This window comes from Balaenoptera acutorostrata, chromosome 18 (genome assembly GCF_949987535.1).
Source record: "Balaenoptera acutorostrata chromosome 18, mBalAcu1.1, whole genome shotgun sequence".
In the NCBI taxonomy this organism is placed as follows: Eukaryota; Metazoa; Chordata; class Mammalia; order Artiodactyla; family Balaenopteridae; genus Balaenoptera; species Balaenoptera acutorostrata.
This window is the reverse complement of record NC_080081.1, coordinates 35,514,802-35,532,657: the sequence shown is the minus strand read 5'-3', so window position 1 is coordinate 35,532,657 and position 17,856 is coordinate 35,514,802.

The window sequence follows — 17,856 nt, the reverse complement described above, 5'->3', positions numbered from 1 at the left end:
GAACCTAACACTAAATAAAGAAATGAATGAATGAATAAATACATAAATGATTACATACACAATACATATATATTGTGGTCATCCCACAATGTATATTATCTTAATATTTAAAGGTTATCAAGCATTTATAATGCACCTGGCACTGGACTAAGTATTTAAAACATTATATCATTTGTTCCCTACAGAATTGGTTAGATATTGTTATTCTCATTTTATAGATGATAAAATGAGGTTGAAAGAGTTCAAGTAACTTTTCCAAGTTCACACAACTAAATAAGTGGTTCAGTCAAGATGTGAACATATTTCTACTGACTTCACTGATTTACTACATTTATTTTATCAACAAAATTAGTACTTATATGTGCAATGCATTATTCTAAATATTTTCTAAATACTGACTAATTTAATCTTTGTAATATTCCTGTGTTGTATTCCAAGTGCTGGTAATTTTTATTACATTAACTTCATGACATGTATGAAATATGGACTCCATTCCAGGTCATTTAAAATTTTTTATAGATTCCATGTTTCTTTTTTTTTCTAAAACACATACAAAATACAGTTTTTTTTAAAGTACAACAGCCTTTTTACTATGATTTTTTAAAATGTACTTAGAATACTTTATTTTTTAAAATTTTAACATGATGTGAATATATAACAATTTTTTTCCAATGGCCCATTTATGTCTTTGTAATTCTTAGTAAAGTTTTCCACATGCTACCCAAATTCATAGCATAAAACTGAACATCCCATAAAATTCTCACACAAGTGATTTTTGTTGATTACTTACTGAGATAACTATACCAGATAAAATTATCCCCATGTTGTGCTATAAACAGTAAAATGTGATAACTGTAAGAGGTAAAATGTGACCATTTTATACTGTAAACAGCAGAATTTGATAACTATACCAGGCAAAATAGTGTCTATGTTATATTATAAGAAGACATCGAGAAATTGGTATTTGTAGATCTCATTTGAGGTCTTAATATTTTAGCTAGTTCTTAGATCAGTTGCAATACTGTATAAGATTCCTCAGTTGTTAAAATTAGAGTTGTTCTATATAAATATAAAATAAGCTTTGTCTATGTGTATATAAAATCTTGCTGGCATTTTGATAGGAACTCCTTTAAAACTATAGATCATTTGGGGAAAACTGATGTATTTTCTATGTTAGATTTCCAACCCATGAGCACAGTATCTCCATTTATTTAAGTATTCTTTAATATCTGTTATCACCATTTTGTAATTTTCAACACACAAATCTTGTACATATTTTGTTAAATGTATACTTATGCACTTAATTTTCTTTATAGTGAATCTAAATGGTATTACATTTAAAATTTTATTTTCCACATTGTTAGTATATAGAAATATGATTTATTTTTGTGTGTGATGATCTTATATGCTGCAATGTTGCTAACTCACTTGGTTGTAGAATATTTTTGAAGATTCCTTGGGATTTTCTATGTAGACAAGGAAATATAGTTTTATTTATTCCTTTTAATCTGAATGTATTTTATTTCTTTTTCTTGACACTGCAGTGACTAGCACTTCTACACTAAGTTGAATAAGAGTAGTGAGAGCAGACATCCTGGACTTGCCTCTAATCTTAGGGAGAAATGATTCAGCCTTTCACCATAAAGTATGATATTAGCTATGTTTATTTTAGATGTATTTTATTAAGTTGAGATAATTCCCCTTTATTTTTAATGTGTTGAGAATTTTTATCATGGATAGGTAGTTGGTCTCAGAGGTTAAAAAGGGAGAGTCAGGGAGGGCATAATTCAGGTGGTTATAAGGGAAATGTGAACTACTTAGTTTCTTGACTGTGGTGGTGGAGACAGGAACATACACAGGTTATACAATTGTATAGAACTTAATACATATACAAACATTAATGAATTCAAGGAAAATTGGGGAAATCTAAAAAAGATGGGTGTATTGTAACACTGTTAATATCCTTGTTGTGGTGTTATACCATAGTTTTACAAAATGTTACTACTGGGGAAAAAATGGATAAAGTGTACAGGGATCTCTCTGTCTTATTTCTTACAACTGCATGTGAATCTATAGTTATCTCAATACAACTTTCAGTTTAAAAATTGGAACTGTTAACTATTATCTGATATAACTTTGATCTTTGATAAAGGGATACCAAGGGAATTAAATACATATGTAAACATGTCTTATGTGTTTTATTTAGATTCATTTGCTTCATTAATTAAAAGGTAAAATTTGTTGAATATACAGATTTAAATCATCTTAATAATATAAAGTATGTTCAGCAATTAAAATTTTGTATCTACCTCTAATGTTTAATGTAATTAACCATTAAAATGATTATTTATATTGATCATTCAGACTTACCTGACAGCTTAAGTTGGATGCATTCATGGAGGGTGGAACCAGCTAAAGAATAAACTCATCAACAACCAGAGTATTGCATATGTACATGCCTTTTGTGTTTCTGCCATTTCTATTTCTCCTTGAGATTGGTTATTAGGGTCACTGAAGTATAGTATGAGGATAGAGAAATTTCATCCCAATACACTTTTTGGTAGTTTGTCAAACAAACATCAACTAATTTTTAAACCAATTTCAGTTAAAAAAGAGCCTCAATCTAAACACCTCTCCTCTATTCTGGGAAAAAGTGAAACATTATTTTAATCTTTCCGTTAAAGTACCTCAGAGCACGAGAATATTTCCTATTCTTTGAAACACATCTTGGATCAGGGACTCACTAATGAGCAATGTTGGGAAGAAACACTGGAGCTATTCTTGGGAAAAGAAGAATTAGATTACTGTTGATTTATGAATTCTGCTTAGTTAATTTGGAGAAACTAAATGACACAATTACTTTGAATGCCTCAATTAGTGGATAGTTTACTTTGACTTGACTCTCATGTTATAATCCATATTTCTGTAAAAACCTATAGTCTGATCTAGGATATATTTATGTGCACAAATCAAGGGCAATATAGAATTTATTGAACAATGGCCTCCAGCCATAATACCAATCATTGTGAATATACATGAAGTATATGGAAGTAGATAATTTTTATTGGAAGAAATGGAGAATAAAATAATAACTTTAACTGCTATGTATTTTCTCTTCCACATTTATATAGTGAAACAAAGGGCCTAAAAGCTCACTGGTTGTATTAAGTAAAAACCAGATTTATGTAGAAAATACTATTCCAGATTGATGAAAATTTCAGGGTGCTGATTTGAACCCCCTATTGATATAGTACCCATGAAAATGAATTAGGGAAGAAGGTAAGAAGGAAGGGGAGGATGGAGGGAGGGAGGAATTAGGAAGGAAGGAAGGAAAGAAAAAGTGAGTGGGAAGGAAGGAGAAAGGGAGGGATAAAGCAAGAAGGGAAAGAAGAAAGAAAAAGAAAGAATTAGGCCTTAGAAAAAGTCATACATGCAATTACATGCCTTGCCAGTACACTTAACACATTTCAAGTAACTGAGAAAAAGAACAGAAAAGAATAATTTATATGCAAGAAAATATAAAAAGACCCTTGCATGGATATGGTCATATTGAACAATCTTTGTAGAGGGAATTCCTAGTTCCCAATGGGTGGTTCAAGCTCTTAGGGTCCTTGGGATATTGTTAATTTTATACTTTTAAATGAAAAAAGGAAGAAAATGTGATATAAAATGTAAGACATGTAACATACATAACATTTAACTTGAAAACCATTCCCAGATATACAATAAGAATATTAACTAAACACTGTTAAGACAATTAGGTTTGATTTACATTTACACAAGAGGTATAATGCAGTAGAAATTGTAAGCAAAACAAGGAAAGATCTTGAGATGAACAGCAAATTGTGTTTTTTTCATAAATAAAATTAAAATTGACTCTGCATTATCTGTATTTATATGGCTATAAACAGTTGTTTCCTATTAAAAATGTGAAAAAATTTTATAAAGCACCCAACAGACCTAGGCCTACTATTGCACTTTTTAAAGAATTAACATTTTTTTGAGATAATTGCTTTTTCTAAGCAAAGAAACAGTATATGAAATATGTAACCAAAATATCATTCCAATAAAAAATTAATAAAATATAAATAAAGAAGCAAAAATACGTGCCTGACTATAAGGGAGACATGTACTAATATTCTTGAAAGTAATTTCTGTAGATTCCAGCACTGGCCATTGTAATTCAAGTTATCACCTCCACTGGTGAGAGATTTGAACAAATTTAGCAATATGTTATTATTTTTGGTTTTGTTTGTAATATCCCAGCATTAAAACTTTGAAATAAGTACACATTTAAGATTTTCTTTATGGATCTATATTTTGCTTTAAAGTAGTGTTAAAGACATGATAAAAAGATACCACATTCATATAATACTGAAATATTTTATAAGTTTTAATCAGTAATAATTAATCTTAATCTACCTAAGTACAGTGTTGGATCATAATTTGTAAAACTCATGGCTTATTCCTCAATGTAAATATCACTTTAAGAAATGTTCTTGACAATTTCCATTGCTACTTCTTCAGCAGAGAAAAAATTGAACTTATCAGTTTATCAAATTTGGCATTTCTGTCAATAGAACACAAAAATTATGTGAACATCTTGATTAAAATAACATATTTAGTATTTTTGCTGAAAAAGAAGAAAATAAACAATTATGGAATAAATATATAGGAATGTAAGAATTATGTGCCTCTTTATTTGATTACTCATCTAAATATTACCAACCCAGCCCATGAGTAAACATTCACACATAGACAATAATCAATCATTTCTGATATCTTGATATATTTCAGTTGCATATATATATATATATATATATATATATATATATATATATATATATACAAACAACGTAGCTTTACACATATATGCACACAAAAGTTATAATGAAGTTATATTTATTGTTAGGAAACTAAAATGTATTCTCAGCTTGATTTACATCTATTAAATATTCAGTCTTATTTGTACCTTGGCTTCCACTTTTACTCTTGCTCTGGGTCCCACAAGTGAAAGGGATAGTCCTGAATTGGAAAGGAGTTATGAAGTCAGAGGGGTAATGGAATAAGTACATCATGTACTCTTAGGTCCTTTAAGCCACAAGAAAGATTTTGGCTTTTCCAGAGAGTGAGATGTGAAGCCATTAGAGGGTTTTAAGAAGAGGAACTACATGATCTGACAACTGTTTTTAAAGGATCACTCGTTGTTTCTCTGAACAGAGAGTCCGTTGACTTAGATTTTTAATTTAGTGTTTAGTTTATTTCTTCCCCACTTTGGGTCAATGTTGGTTGATTCTATATTTAATTTGTTTTTGAAAGTTAAATTATATGCCGATTGAATTACACCATCTTATCTCACAGGAAAATGTGGATTACAAGAATTTCATTAGAAGTTGGTCCCATTCACTACCATGTATTAGCACTTGGTGTTGAGTAAAATTATAAGAAATCTTTTTCTAACCTGAATTCTTCCCCATGTAACAAGAAGTCTGGAACTAGGCAGGCTACATCTGTGCAAGGGTGAGGTAAAGAAGCCAGACTATCTTTCTGCTCTACCATTTTTACTGTATGACTCTTGTTTTCATGGTTAGAGTGTGGTTGCTCAATTAACATGATGGTGGATGCAGAGGGGACACAGTTGTGGCCATCATTCATCTCTGCTCCCTGCACCAGGAGATCTGCACTTCATGGTTGCCACAATAGTAAAGGAAGACAATAAATAAAGGGGACAGGGAATACTTGCTATATAACTGTCTACATGCATAAGATAAAGTAAAACTATAATCAGCTAGTATTTTTTTAAGATAAAAATAGTTTGTGTTTTGAGTATGTGTGTGTGTGTGTGTGTGTGTGTGTGTGTGTGTATGAGAGAGAGGATATATGAATACATGAAGGAAAAACCAAGTCCTTCTCAGTCCAATTTATGTCGAGAGGGGAAGGTAGTCTATTTTCCTGAAGAGAAACATCAAAATTGTGCCAGTGAAATAAATATTCTTTGACAGGTATGAGATTGGATTCTGTTTCGTTTTGTTTAAACATAGATGCAAGATGTTGTGACTCCATTTTAAGGGCTGTCTTCTCTATTCTTTTTTTCTGGTTAAATGTCCCACCCGAACAACAGGTAAGATATGATTCATTGAACCAGCCCTCTTTGGGGAATGTAACTCCTGAGTGAGTCTCAAAAGGATGAACTGTGGTTGGACTTGACCCATCTGTTGAGTGAAATATAGATAAAATGCTCTTAAGCTATAGTTTTCAAATCCCAAATCCAAGAATTTCTATTATTCCTATCTTTCCCAGCACTGTTTTGTTTTAGGCATGCTTCGGTAGTGGGAGCTACACCATTATCCAGCACTCTTCTTACTTTTTCATTGTTTTATTTGACATAAGTTTTTCTGAGCTGATTTCTTTTCTTTATTTTCTTTCTTTTTTTTTTTTTGCAAGGAAGAGCCTTCAGTGAATTATTGATCAAATGAAGAAACTAGACTATTTTGCATGTGGAGAGGGACATCAACTTGGAAGACTCCTTAATTTTTGTTCAAATGTAGGTAAAGATTGTGATATTGAGCACCTTGTTAAAATCTAGTTTATTTCTTAAGGAGGGAGGGAGGAAAATGTCTTCCATAGGAAAAGTCTGAAGTACCACACTTAAAGATTAGGAAGGTAATTTGTGTATAAGAAATGCCTCAGAGTTGAAGAGGAGAAACTAGATCTGGCATGGAGGTCATGGTCATGGGGAAAATGCTTTCTTTTTATTGATACAAGATAATATCTAAGGTAATTAGAACTTTAGTCTTGGTCCCCCTGTTGTGTACCTCTTTATACACATTATAACCCTTCTATTTTCTTGACTATTCAGAAACATCTTTGTATTGATATATATCCATAGTAGTAATTCACTATGTTGGTCCTCTATATGCCTAATGGGATGTTCAGATGAGGGAGAACTGTACTTGTAAATCTCATTTTCATTTTTTGACTCAGGAAAAGAAAGCACTGGAAGGAGTAGATCTTCTCTCAGGTACTATACAAATTTTTAAAAATCTACTGGTTACTATCACCAGCAATTAGATTGAAGAGGGCCCCACAATTCAAAATTCACTGGATAAGACAATAATATTCAGTAAGATTAAACTTTCTGATTGCCTAATAGGTTACCAAAGGCTGCCTTTGACAATTCCAGTAAGTATTTTAAACAATTAGATAATTTTTAAATGAAAGGATAAATAAAATATCACAACAAGAATACCATAAATATTAGTATAATGAAAGAAACCAGATGCTTATCCAATAGACTATAGGGCTTTTCTGAACAAGACTTCTCTGAATGGAACCAGTTATTGTTTGTGAGGCAAATTAATCTCTAAAGTGCGAAGAAGAAAGGAAGATTAAAGGGACATTTTGTGAGATGGAATTAAATCTGTAATCCTTGACCTGATTTCTTCATCTGCTTTATTTATTTTCCAAAACCAGAAGGCCATATGGACTGACAGTAAATAAATATTGTCTACTATATCTCAAAAATATTTCTCAATGTAATTAATTCTCTCCATCTACACTGCTAATTTATTGGTGCAAGTTGTGATAGAATTCTTTGATTACAGTTTCAATGTCTATATGGTCTGCAATAATATACCCTCAGTTACTATTAATATTTGTAATTTGAATCATTATTTTTCTTTAATTAAACTTTCTGTGGTTTATCAATTTTACTACCGATTTCAAGTATCAATATATGACTTAATTTTTAAATTATTTGTCTATTTTCTATGTTACTGATTTTCAATCTTACTTTTATTATTTCCTTCATTCTCTTTACATTGTGTTCAATTTATTCTCCTTTTTTTTAGTTTCTTAAGTTACATATTTAGATCACTGATTTTAAATCTTTCTTTTCACAATATAAGGATGTAGATTTAATAATTGCTATAGCTGCTTCCCACAAATTTTATGTCGTGGTTTCATTATTATACAGTTAGCATACTTCCTTTTTTGTCTATAGTTTCTTTCTTGATTCAAGGATTATTTAGAAGTGTACAGTTAATATCCAAGAATGTGGGGATTTTCCATATATGTTTTTTATTATAGATGTATAATTTAATCCCATTATGATCAAGAAACCTTATCTGTGTGATTTCTCAAAAAAATTTAAGACATTTATAATACAGCATTTGGTCTATTTTTCATTGTTTAAAAATATATTTATTTAGTCATTGTCGAGTATATTGATCTATAATGTCAATTACTTTTAGTTCGTTGATAGTGTTCTTCAAATATTCTATATCCTTTCTGTTTTTTTGATTACTTGTATTAAATACCAAAAGAATATTACAATCTGCAATTGAACTGTGGCTTCATCTACTTCTGTTTAAGTTCTATCAATTCTTGCTTCATGCACTTGGAACATAAAATAGTAGTTGCACACACATTTATGATTGTTATGTCTCCTTAATTAATTAATCCTTTCATTTTTATAAAATGTTCCATTATTTCTGGTAATGTTCTTTTTCTCAAACTTTGATTGATATAAGTGTAACTCCATTAGCTTTCTTATGATTAGATTTTGCATGGTATATCTTGGTTCCAACCTTTTTACTTTTAATCTGGGTCTTTAAATTTAAAATGCTTTTTGGGATCTTCCTAGATATCTTTTTGATATTTATTTCTAAATTAATATTCTTCTCTTACCATAATCTGAATGATATGCATCCTTTAAATATATCCAGATTTGCTTTACGTCCCAGCATTTGGTCAAACATGTGCATGTAAAAATCAGGATTATTCTTAAATGGTTGGCTGTAATGTAGGTCCATGTGGTTGACAGTGGTTTTCGTTCATCTATGTGTTTAGTGACTTTTTCAGTTTGTTCTATCAATTACTGACAGATGGGTTTATAATGTCTAACAATCATTATGGCATTGTCTATGTTTTCCTTTAATTCTGTCAATTTTTTGCAGGCATATTGAAGTTCTATAATTAGTCACATGTATGTTTATGATTGCTATGTCTTTTTGGTTAATTGACTTATCATGATGAAGTGTCCTTTTTCTCTGTTAGCAATCTTTGTCTTGACATATATGTTGCCCTTATTAACATAGCAATCCAGGCTTATTTTGCCTACTGTAAACATGGAATATCTTTTAATATCAATTTAATCTTCATTATTGTAGCTTTTTACTTAATATATGTCTCTAGTAGAAAGCACATAGTTAAACCATACCAATTCTTTATAACGCATTCTGTTAGTCTCTGTCTTTTAATTGGACTCTTTTGTCCATAATCATTTAATGTAACGGTAAAATATAGGTCCACCATTATAATACATATTTTCTTTTTGTCTGCTTTATTTTTTATCTGTCTTTTCCTAACATGTTTTAGTTTACTAAATATATTCTGTAATATTTTAATTTTTATATTGTTTTAAATTATACACTTTGTATTATTTGGTTTAGTGTTTGTTCTAAGGATTAAAATATGTACCGTTCATTAACTTTTCAGTTATTTAGATTTTATATTATAATAATTTACATAAATACAGAGACAATTCATGTTTATATACTCCCCTAGTCATCCTCTATGCTATAACTCTCATATCTATTTAAATTATAAACCACACAAATAAAAGTTATATTTTTCCTTGAAACTCCCATATGTATCTTAATGAAATTAGGAAGAAAATAGCTGTTGATATTTACCTACATATTTACCATTCCTAATTGCTTTTTGTTTCCTCCTAAAAATCCAGATTTCCATTTGCTTTCATTTCTTTTCAAGATAAAGACTATGCTTTAGCTTTTCTTATAGTACCAGTCTACTCGCAATGAATTACATTTGTTTTCTTTTATCTGAATATATTTTAAACTGGATATAGAATTTTAGACTGGAATTATATTTTCTTTAAGCAATTTATAAATTTTCTTCCAATCTCCATACTCTTTTAGCATCTATATAGCTTCATATGAGGTGTCCACCATATTTGAATTTTATCTATCTATGAATGATGTGTTGTTATTTTTGTTTCTACTTTCAAAAATGTATTTTTTATCTTTGATTTTTCAGTTATTTAACTCTGATTTGCTTAGGCATAGTCTTATTCACTTTTATTCTGCTTTATCATTCTATTGATTCTAATAGATATCATTCCCATTGTCATCTGACTTGCATTGTTTCTGATGAGAAGTCAGTCTTCGATATTATTTTTGTTCCCTGATATTTCTCTTTTCTGCCTGCTGGCTTTCAAAATTTATTAACTTTTGTTTTCAGAAAGTTGACTGAAATATGGCTGGATGTGTTTTCTCTGTATTCATCTTTTATGATGTTGTTATTGTTGCTGCTGCTGTTCCTCTTATAGTTGTTTTTGTTGTTTTAATTTCTTGAAACTATTGGGTGCTGTTTTAAATCAAATTTAGAAAAATTTTGCCAGTTTTTCCTCAAATATTTTTCCTACTCCTGTATTTCTCTCCTCTCCTCTGAGATTTCAATTACTGTTGATACTATCTCACAGTTCATTTATGCATCTCTCTTTGCTTTGTTTTGAATAACTTCTATTGAGCCACATTCAAATTCTATGACCCTTTCCTTTGCAGGCCCAATATGATATTAATTCCCACCAAAGAATTCATGATTTCAGGAAATTTATTTTATTCAATTTTTTTCTCTTACTATTTCAATTTCTTTCTTATTGACCATATCTTCTTCACCCTTTAAGTATGTAGTTATTTAACATAATTATAGTTGTTTTGAAATATTTGCTTGCTTGCTGTTATGAAATGGATGTTTGTGTCACCTCCCTCAAATTCATATGTTGAAGCCCTAAATCTCCAGAGTGGCTGTATTTGGAGATGGAACCTCTAAGAAAGTAATTAAGGTTAACTGAGATCTTAAGAAGGGGGACTGATCCAATAGGATTAGTGTCCTTATAAAAAGGGATACCAGAGAGCTCCTTCTCTCTCCACATGAATGTGCTGAGGAAAAGCAATGTGAGGATCATAGCAAGAAGGTGGCTGTCTGCAAGCCAAGAGGAGAGACTTCACCAGAAACTTAATTGGCTAGGAACTTGATCTTGGTTTTCCAGGCTCCAGAACTGTGAGAAAATTAATCTCAATTGTTTAAGTCACCCAGGCCATGGTATTTTGTTATAGCAGCTTGAGCAGACTAGTATATCTGCTCAATAAATAATTTATCTGTGTGTCTGCTTCTATTGACTGAATTTTCTTATTAATCAGTTACATTTTTCTTCTTTCATATCTCAGAATGTATTAGTGTATTCGAAACACAGTAGAGAATGTTTTGTGTTTCCTACATTGAGTCCAAGCAGTTTCCTCCTTTTGGCATTAGGATGAGAAACTGATCATTCAGGTTCCTAAGGTCTTAAGTTCAAGTTGAACTAGAGTTGAGCTATGGCTTTAATTAACTAGAGTACAACTATGACTACTTCAACCTCAATCTGTTGTACTGCTGGTGCCACTACCTTTTTGATCACGTCAGTATTTGACCTGGGCTTTCAATTTAGATTTTTTTAAAATTTACTGATTCCCATTTATATGAAATTTCAGCAGGGACCCATATTCTACAGCAGGGACCCATATTCTAAACACTGTCAGAATATATGTGACTATGTGATTACTCTTTCCTTGCTATCTGCTCTCTTGACAAAATCGGGGCATGATGTGAAGAGGACAATTGTGAGACAAGCAAATTGTTTCTCATTGAGGCATTTCCCTGTTACATTCATCCTACCAGTGTAAATATCACTAAGCCTTGACTAGATTCTTCTCCTTCCTAGAAACTTTCCACATGGCAAGGTTTATATTTTTCAGCTCATGTCTAGACTATACAACACCTGCCTACAAGTATGAAAGCTGCCATGGTTCTTTGTTCAACTATGACTATTTCCTGCCTTAGTTATCTTAAAATACAAATTTTATTATCTTATATTAATTCTGTTCTTTAACATTTACCAAGAAATACTGAGAAAAATCTTTGAAGGAAATTCTCAACCATGAGCTCAATGTTGTATAAAGATAAGGAAAGGAGAAGATGGGCAAGAGTGAGAAAATCTGTCAATGGGCAATGTTTGGTGACCTCCAAAAGAGAAGCTGAGTGTTGGGAGTGAATGTCAGATTGCAATAGATTCAAGAGTGAGTGGAAAAGTCAGAACCTCATGCATAGTTCCTATAAATGGCTTGTGCTTGACAAGCCAATCATGGAATCCACACTGTCCATGAGAAACTGCTCTGCTCTTAGCTGCCTTATAAACTGCACAGATTTCAGGAATCCTTGTTAAAGAACTAATCAGCCCTAACGCTAGCCTATATACCATTTATCCATGGGTCCATGAGTCGACTTATCATGAGGGATTTGGTCAAGCAGGAAGATGATGTCTAAATTGGACAAATAATGCCCCTTCTGCCAAAGAATTTAAATTTTAAAGAAAGCCACAGTTAATATCATGCATTAGGAGCTAAGAAGATGCACAAATAGAGAACACAATATAATGGGTAACTTACGAGTGTTTGAATGAATCTAAGTTGTAAGTAAGTTGAAGGTAAGATTAAGCAGGGTCTATGATAACTCAAAGCATAGAAGAAAAGGAAAGATCTACAGAGTAGTAAGGAATATTGTTGAAATGTCAGAAACAAATCTAATTAGTGCAAACAAAAGAGGAAATTTATTAATTCATCTAACAAGACATCAAATTTGTCAGTAAAATGAAAAAAAAGGTACAGGTAAATGGAAGAAAGTTAATTTCAAAATTTTTTTTTTTTTTAATTATTATTTATTTATTATTTATTTTTGGCTGTGTTGGGTCTTTGTTTCTGTGCGAGGGCTTTCTCTAGTCGCGGCAAGCGGGGACCACTCTTCATCGCGGTGCGCGGGCCTCTCATTATCGCGGCCTCTCTTGTTGCAGAGCACAGGCTCCAGACGCGCAGGCTCAGTAGTTGTGGCTCACGGGCCTAGTTGCTCCGCGGCATGTGGGATCTTCCCAGACCAGGGCTCGAACCCATGTCCCCTGCATTGGCAAGCGGATTCTCAACCCCTGCTCCACCAGGGAAGCCCTAATTTCAAAATTTTATCATCAATTTTGTCAAGTGAGAAAGAAGTCTAATTTTTACACACTTTGAAATATTAGAATCATCAAGTTAGGACCTTGACATAGTTCTAATAGAGTCATTTTGGTAATTAATAAAATAGTATCTGAGTGATTAGAAACAGGGAATGGATATAAAGGGACTACAGTTTTCTTAAGTGAAAAAACAATTGGATGGGCATTTATCCTTGGTGAATGGAAATTACCCATGTGGTCTACTTGTCTAGTTGAGTCTTACCATGTAAGGTTATCGCTGGTACTATGTTCTACAAGTTGCAATCAGTGTTGCTATTGTGTAGAACTATAATAGTCTATCCTGATAAAAGTATCAGTTATGATGTTCAATTGCTTTTCACTGTTGTTGTTGTTGTTTAAATATCTTCTTATTTAGTAACAAGTATGGTTGACCCTCCCTAGCCACAGGACTCTGCATCCTTGGATTCAGCCAACCACAGATGGAATTTGAATCCATGGATGTGCAACCTATGAATACTGAGGTCCAACTGTACTATGCCATTTTATATAAGACTTGAGCATCTGTGGATTATGGTATCCATGGGGGGTCCTAGAGCTAATCCCCCTCAGATACTGAAGGACAACTATATATGAATTATTATTATCAAATGTTATTAAATTAGTGTAAGAAAAATACTTAGTTTATCTTATATACAGTAAAAACTATTTGTGTGTGTGTATGTATAAAATCTGGCTCTCACATTAAAATTTTAAACATTTTATCATTTCATATTCATTAAATATTTCCTCTTTCATATTTCCATCTTTTGTTTTCATGAATTTTGACCATTTGATAATATATTTTTACTTTATAGCTAAACATTAATTTAGAATTTTAAGCATACTACAAGAAGGAATAAACTGGAACACTCATATTTATTTCTATTTATATATTTGTTGTTTTTAATTATTTTTGTAGATTTTTTTATTTTCAACAGTTTGTTAAGTTATTCTCCCCCTGCCTCTTCCTACGTATATCTGTACTGAATTACCTAATATTTGTCTTATAAATGCAGTTACTTTTATTTCACTAAAGATTTATTCATTTAATTATCCAAAGGATTCGTTACAGGGATGTTTGAAACCAACTGTGAAAGAAAGATTGTCAATTAGTTTCACTGGTTACTATACATGAATAGTTGAGTTTATTTTACTAACAACTGTTAAAATAACTTCTCCAATTAGGAAAGGTTATCAGAGAGTAACTTAAACATGCTCTAAATAAAGGAGAAAATGTTTACTGCCCAAGTGAATCAGAGAGAAAGCAGAATTGCTGATTATGATAAAACGTTTTAATGTAGTATATAAATTCAGAACACTTAAAGAAACAGCATGGGCTATTTAAAAATAAGCTTATTATATTATGATTCTATTTTTTTTCAGTAAGATTGCCATCAATAACTCCTGCTCCTAAGAGTGCTTCTGTGCAACTAGTTTGTTCTTCGTGATCCTAGGTCTTCATTTCTTACCTAATCTTTTAATAGTATAGTGTAGTTTGGAGTTGTTTCTAGCAATGCCCATTGAAATAAAAATATTTATGTTCTTGTTTCTTCGGTGATCTTCTCTCTGAACAGAGCCAGAGATCGGCAAATATACAAAGAGAGACACAGAAGAGTAAACATTTTAAGTTGCTTTCATCCCTTTTGCTTTTATTTTCCAGGGCAAGCCCATCCTTTAAATCAGCAATAACTCATACACATACTTATTACTATGCCACATCCTTTCAAAACTGCCATCAGTATACATGACCAATAACTCTTCATTTACTTCTCCAAAGCCTATACACAGCGTTTAAACTGTGACTCTGAGTCAGATGGCCTGGGTTTAAATCCTGCCTTTAAATCCTGTCAGTTACCAGCTGTGAGACTTGAACAAGATTTTCATCTCTTTTTGCCTTATTTTCCTTATCTGTAAGATTACACTTAATTCAAATTACTGCTAGATTCAATGAGTTAATAGTTTAGAAGTGGTTTAAAAAGTGACTGATACATAGTAAACATTACACAAGGGTTAGTGAAGAATTCCATGTGTTCTATTTATAAGGAGGTGTTATTTTGTTTTTCTGAAATTTTCGCCATCCTTTCTGAAATCATGCCTGATGACATAAATACTTGCCTTTTGTATAAACGAAAAGACATTTTATTGCCTGTTTTTGTGTGGTGGCATGCGTGCATAAATCTCTTCTTAGCACTATAGGATCTATTTTATTATCTATACACTTGTAAATAGTTGAACAACATGTGTTATAGACACTGTTTTTCAGGGGCATCATGGTCCTTCCTAAATGTGGCTGCAATTTGAAAATGACCTACTCCTCTACATGTAATTCAGAGTTAGCTTGGGTTCCCTGGCCATGTGGAAATTGTAAAAACTTGACAATCTCCAAATTCACAATTTTTGAGAGTCTAGACACAGTGATTTCATGACAGCTGTTTCCTCACAGTCAACTAGTTACTTGTTCTATATCCTCATTTCATTTCTTTTCCACACTGACCTAAATTCAGAGATCAACACTTTCAGTCATGTCTAAAAAATGTCCTCTCCCACTAAATATCTTAAAAGTTTTGGAATTTATTGAAGATTTTGATGTTATGAGGAAGGAGTCTATGTCATTTGCAGCATTCCACTATCTTGTGTCTCCAAGTCCTATTTTTCCATCTCTCTCCCTTTTCTCTGAGGCAGCAAAATAAATCTTTCCTTGATTTATGCACAGAAATTCTAGGCCCTCTTAAGACCTGATATTCTACCCCAGTTAATCTTTGCAAAGAAGATTCAACTAAGATAGGCCTCACCTTGTGAAGAAGTTTCATACTTGCTGCTAAGATGAACAAACAAACAAAACCTTTTTTCTGACCCATTCCATAAATGAGTACTGCTTTTGATTTCAGAAACTGATAGACCTTTTCACAAGTATGTCACACCTTTCAAATGGCCAGCCTTGCCGAACACACTGGATAATTTTGTACCTTTGCTAATAAAGTAGAGAGATAAGAAGGTCTGTCAGGCTCCTGCAGAGGGTCTTGCCAACTAAAAATTACAAGAAACTCAGTCTTATGGCAAAAAATTGAATCCAAAGAGCAAAGAGGCAGATAATATAGGTCAAGAGTCAGTAGATCTATTGTGAGGCAATAAGGTAACTTAACAAGTGTCTGAGAAGAGATGAAAAAAATGACTTGTACTTTTCAGTCAAGGAATAATCCGACTTTCAGATAGCCCATATATGGGCATTTGGTCCCCAGAAAGCAGGATGACAGTGATTAAAGGGAGAAGGAAAGGTCAAAATTTGGGAATAGGTAGGGCCTAGAGGGGCTCTGTTGCTAAAGGTTACTCTGATTGGGATTAAAGCTCCAGGGAAAAGAGCACGAGCTTAGTCAACCAAGGAAGTCTTAGAACTGTGTCCTTCAGGAGACAGTTGAAATGCGGTAGCAACATTAAATCCCAAACCACTGTATTAAGCCTCCTCAGATGTCCTCTGTCTTAAACTAAGAGTGTGTCAAGCAGAGTACTGTGCACTGGTCACCAATCCTGGGGGAAGACTCCAAACCCTTCTGCCCACTGCATCTTTGTATCAAAGTTGCCAAGGAAAACATTTCAGTAAAGCACTCAGTGGAACAACACTTTATTGATGCAGAGAACAGACAGAGAAAAAGCAGTTTCAGTAGTTGGCAACCCATGACCAGTGGGTTGCTCCCTGCAGCCACCACAGCGCAATTGGTCTACATGTACCTCTCTTGGGCTACAGTGGAAGGAATCTGTCCCCTCCCCACAGAAAACAGACATGACAGTGGGGTTGGTCGGGTGACATATGATGCACATACCTTAACCAAAGACAAAAGAGGACACATTGAGCTTGAACAAGGAAAATTATTTCCACACAAGGTGATCAGCCTGGCACTGGCTGTGTGGACTCTTTACCTCTTGGTAAGAAAATGTTTCAGGCCCAGGGCCCATTCTTTTGCGACTGAGTGGGAATCAAAAGACTGTGTACAGGACACTGCCTTTCCCAACAGAGTGCTCAGAGGACTGGGAGAATTTTGAGAGCTCTCAGCCACAGTATTGTATAGTCCAGATCATGCTTCTAGAATTACATAGAAAGAAATAAGAATCCTACCTTCACCAGGAACTAACTTCAGGGTCTTGAATAAGTTACTTTACCTCAGTAGAGCCCGGTTTTCTCATCTAGAAAAGTGTGGAACAATATGTATCTGACTAGAGTTTCGTGAGGATTACATGGTAGAGTGTATGTAAATCACCCAGGAGAACGGCTGGAACATAGGAAGCAGCCCCAGTGTGGCACATAAGGAAAGAGGAGAAAGGGGGCAGGTAAAGTGTTGCTTCACTTTTAAGGACAGTGGAAATTAAGATAGTAAAGGTAGAGGCTTAATTATCAAGTACAGAACTGAGTATACGACTTGGCATATGATTTGGATATTACATTCTTAGGCTCTAACTTAATTTGATTTGGCTCAAAACAACTAAATTGGTTGCATGTAACTGTGATCTTCAACCAAGTGTTCAGAATTCAATGAACTGAAATTTTTCTGATGAATGAACCTAGAAGTTCTAAGTTCACTTCTAATGAATGAACCTAGAAGTTCATGCCTTTTCCACCTTCTAGAGGCTGACTCCATTTCCTCACCTCGTGGTTCCTTCTGTCATCTTCAAAGTGCATCACTCCAATCTCTAATTCCATTGTCACATTTTTTCTTCTTTGATCCTCCCTCTTATAAGACTCTTCTGAGTACATTAAG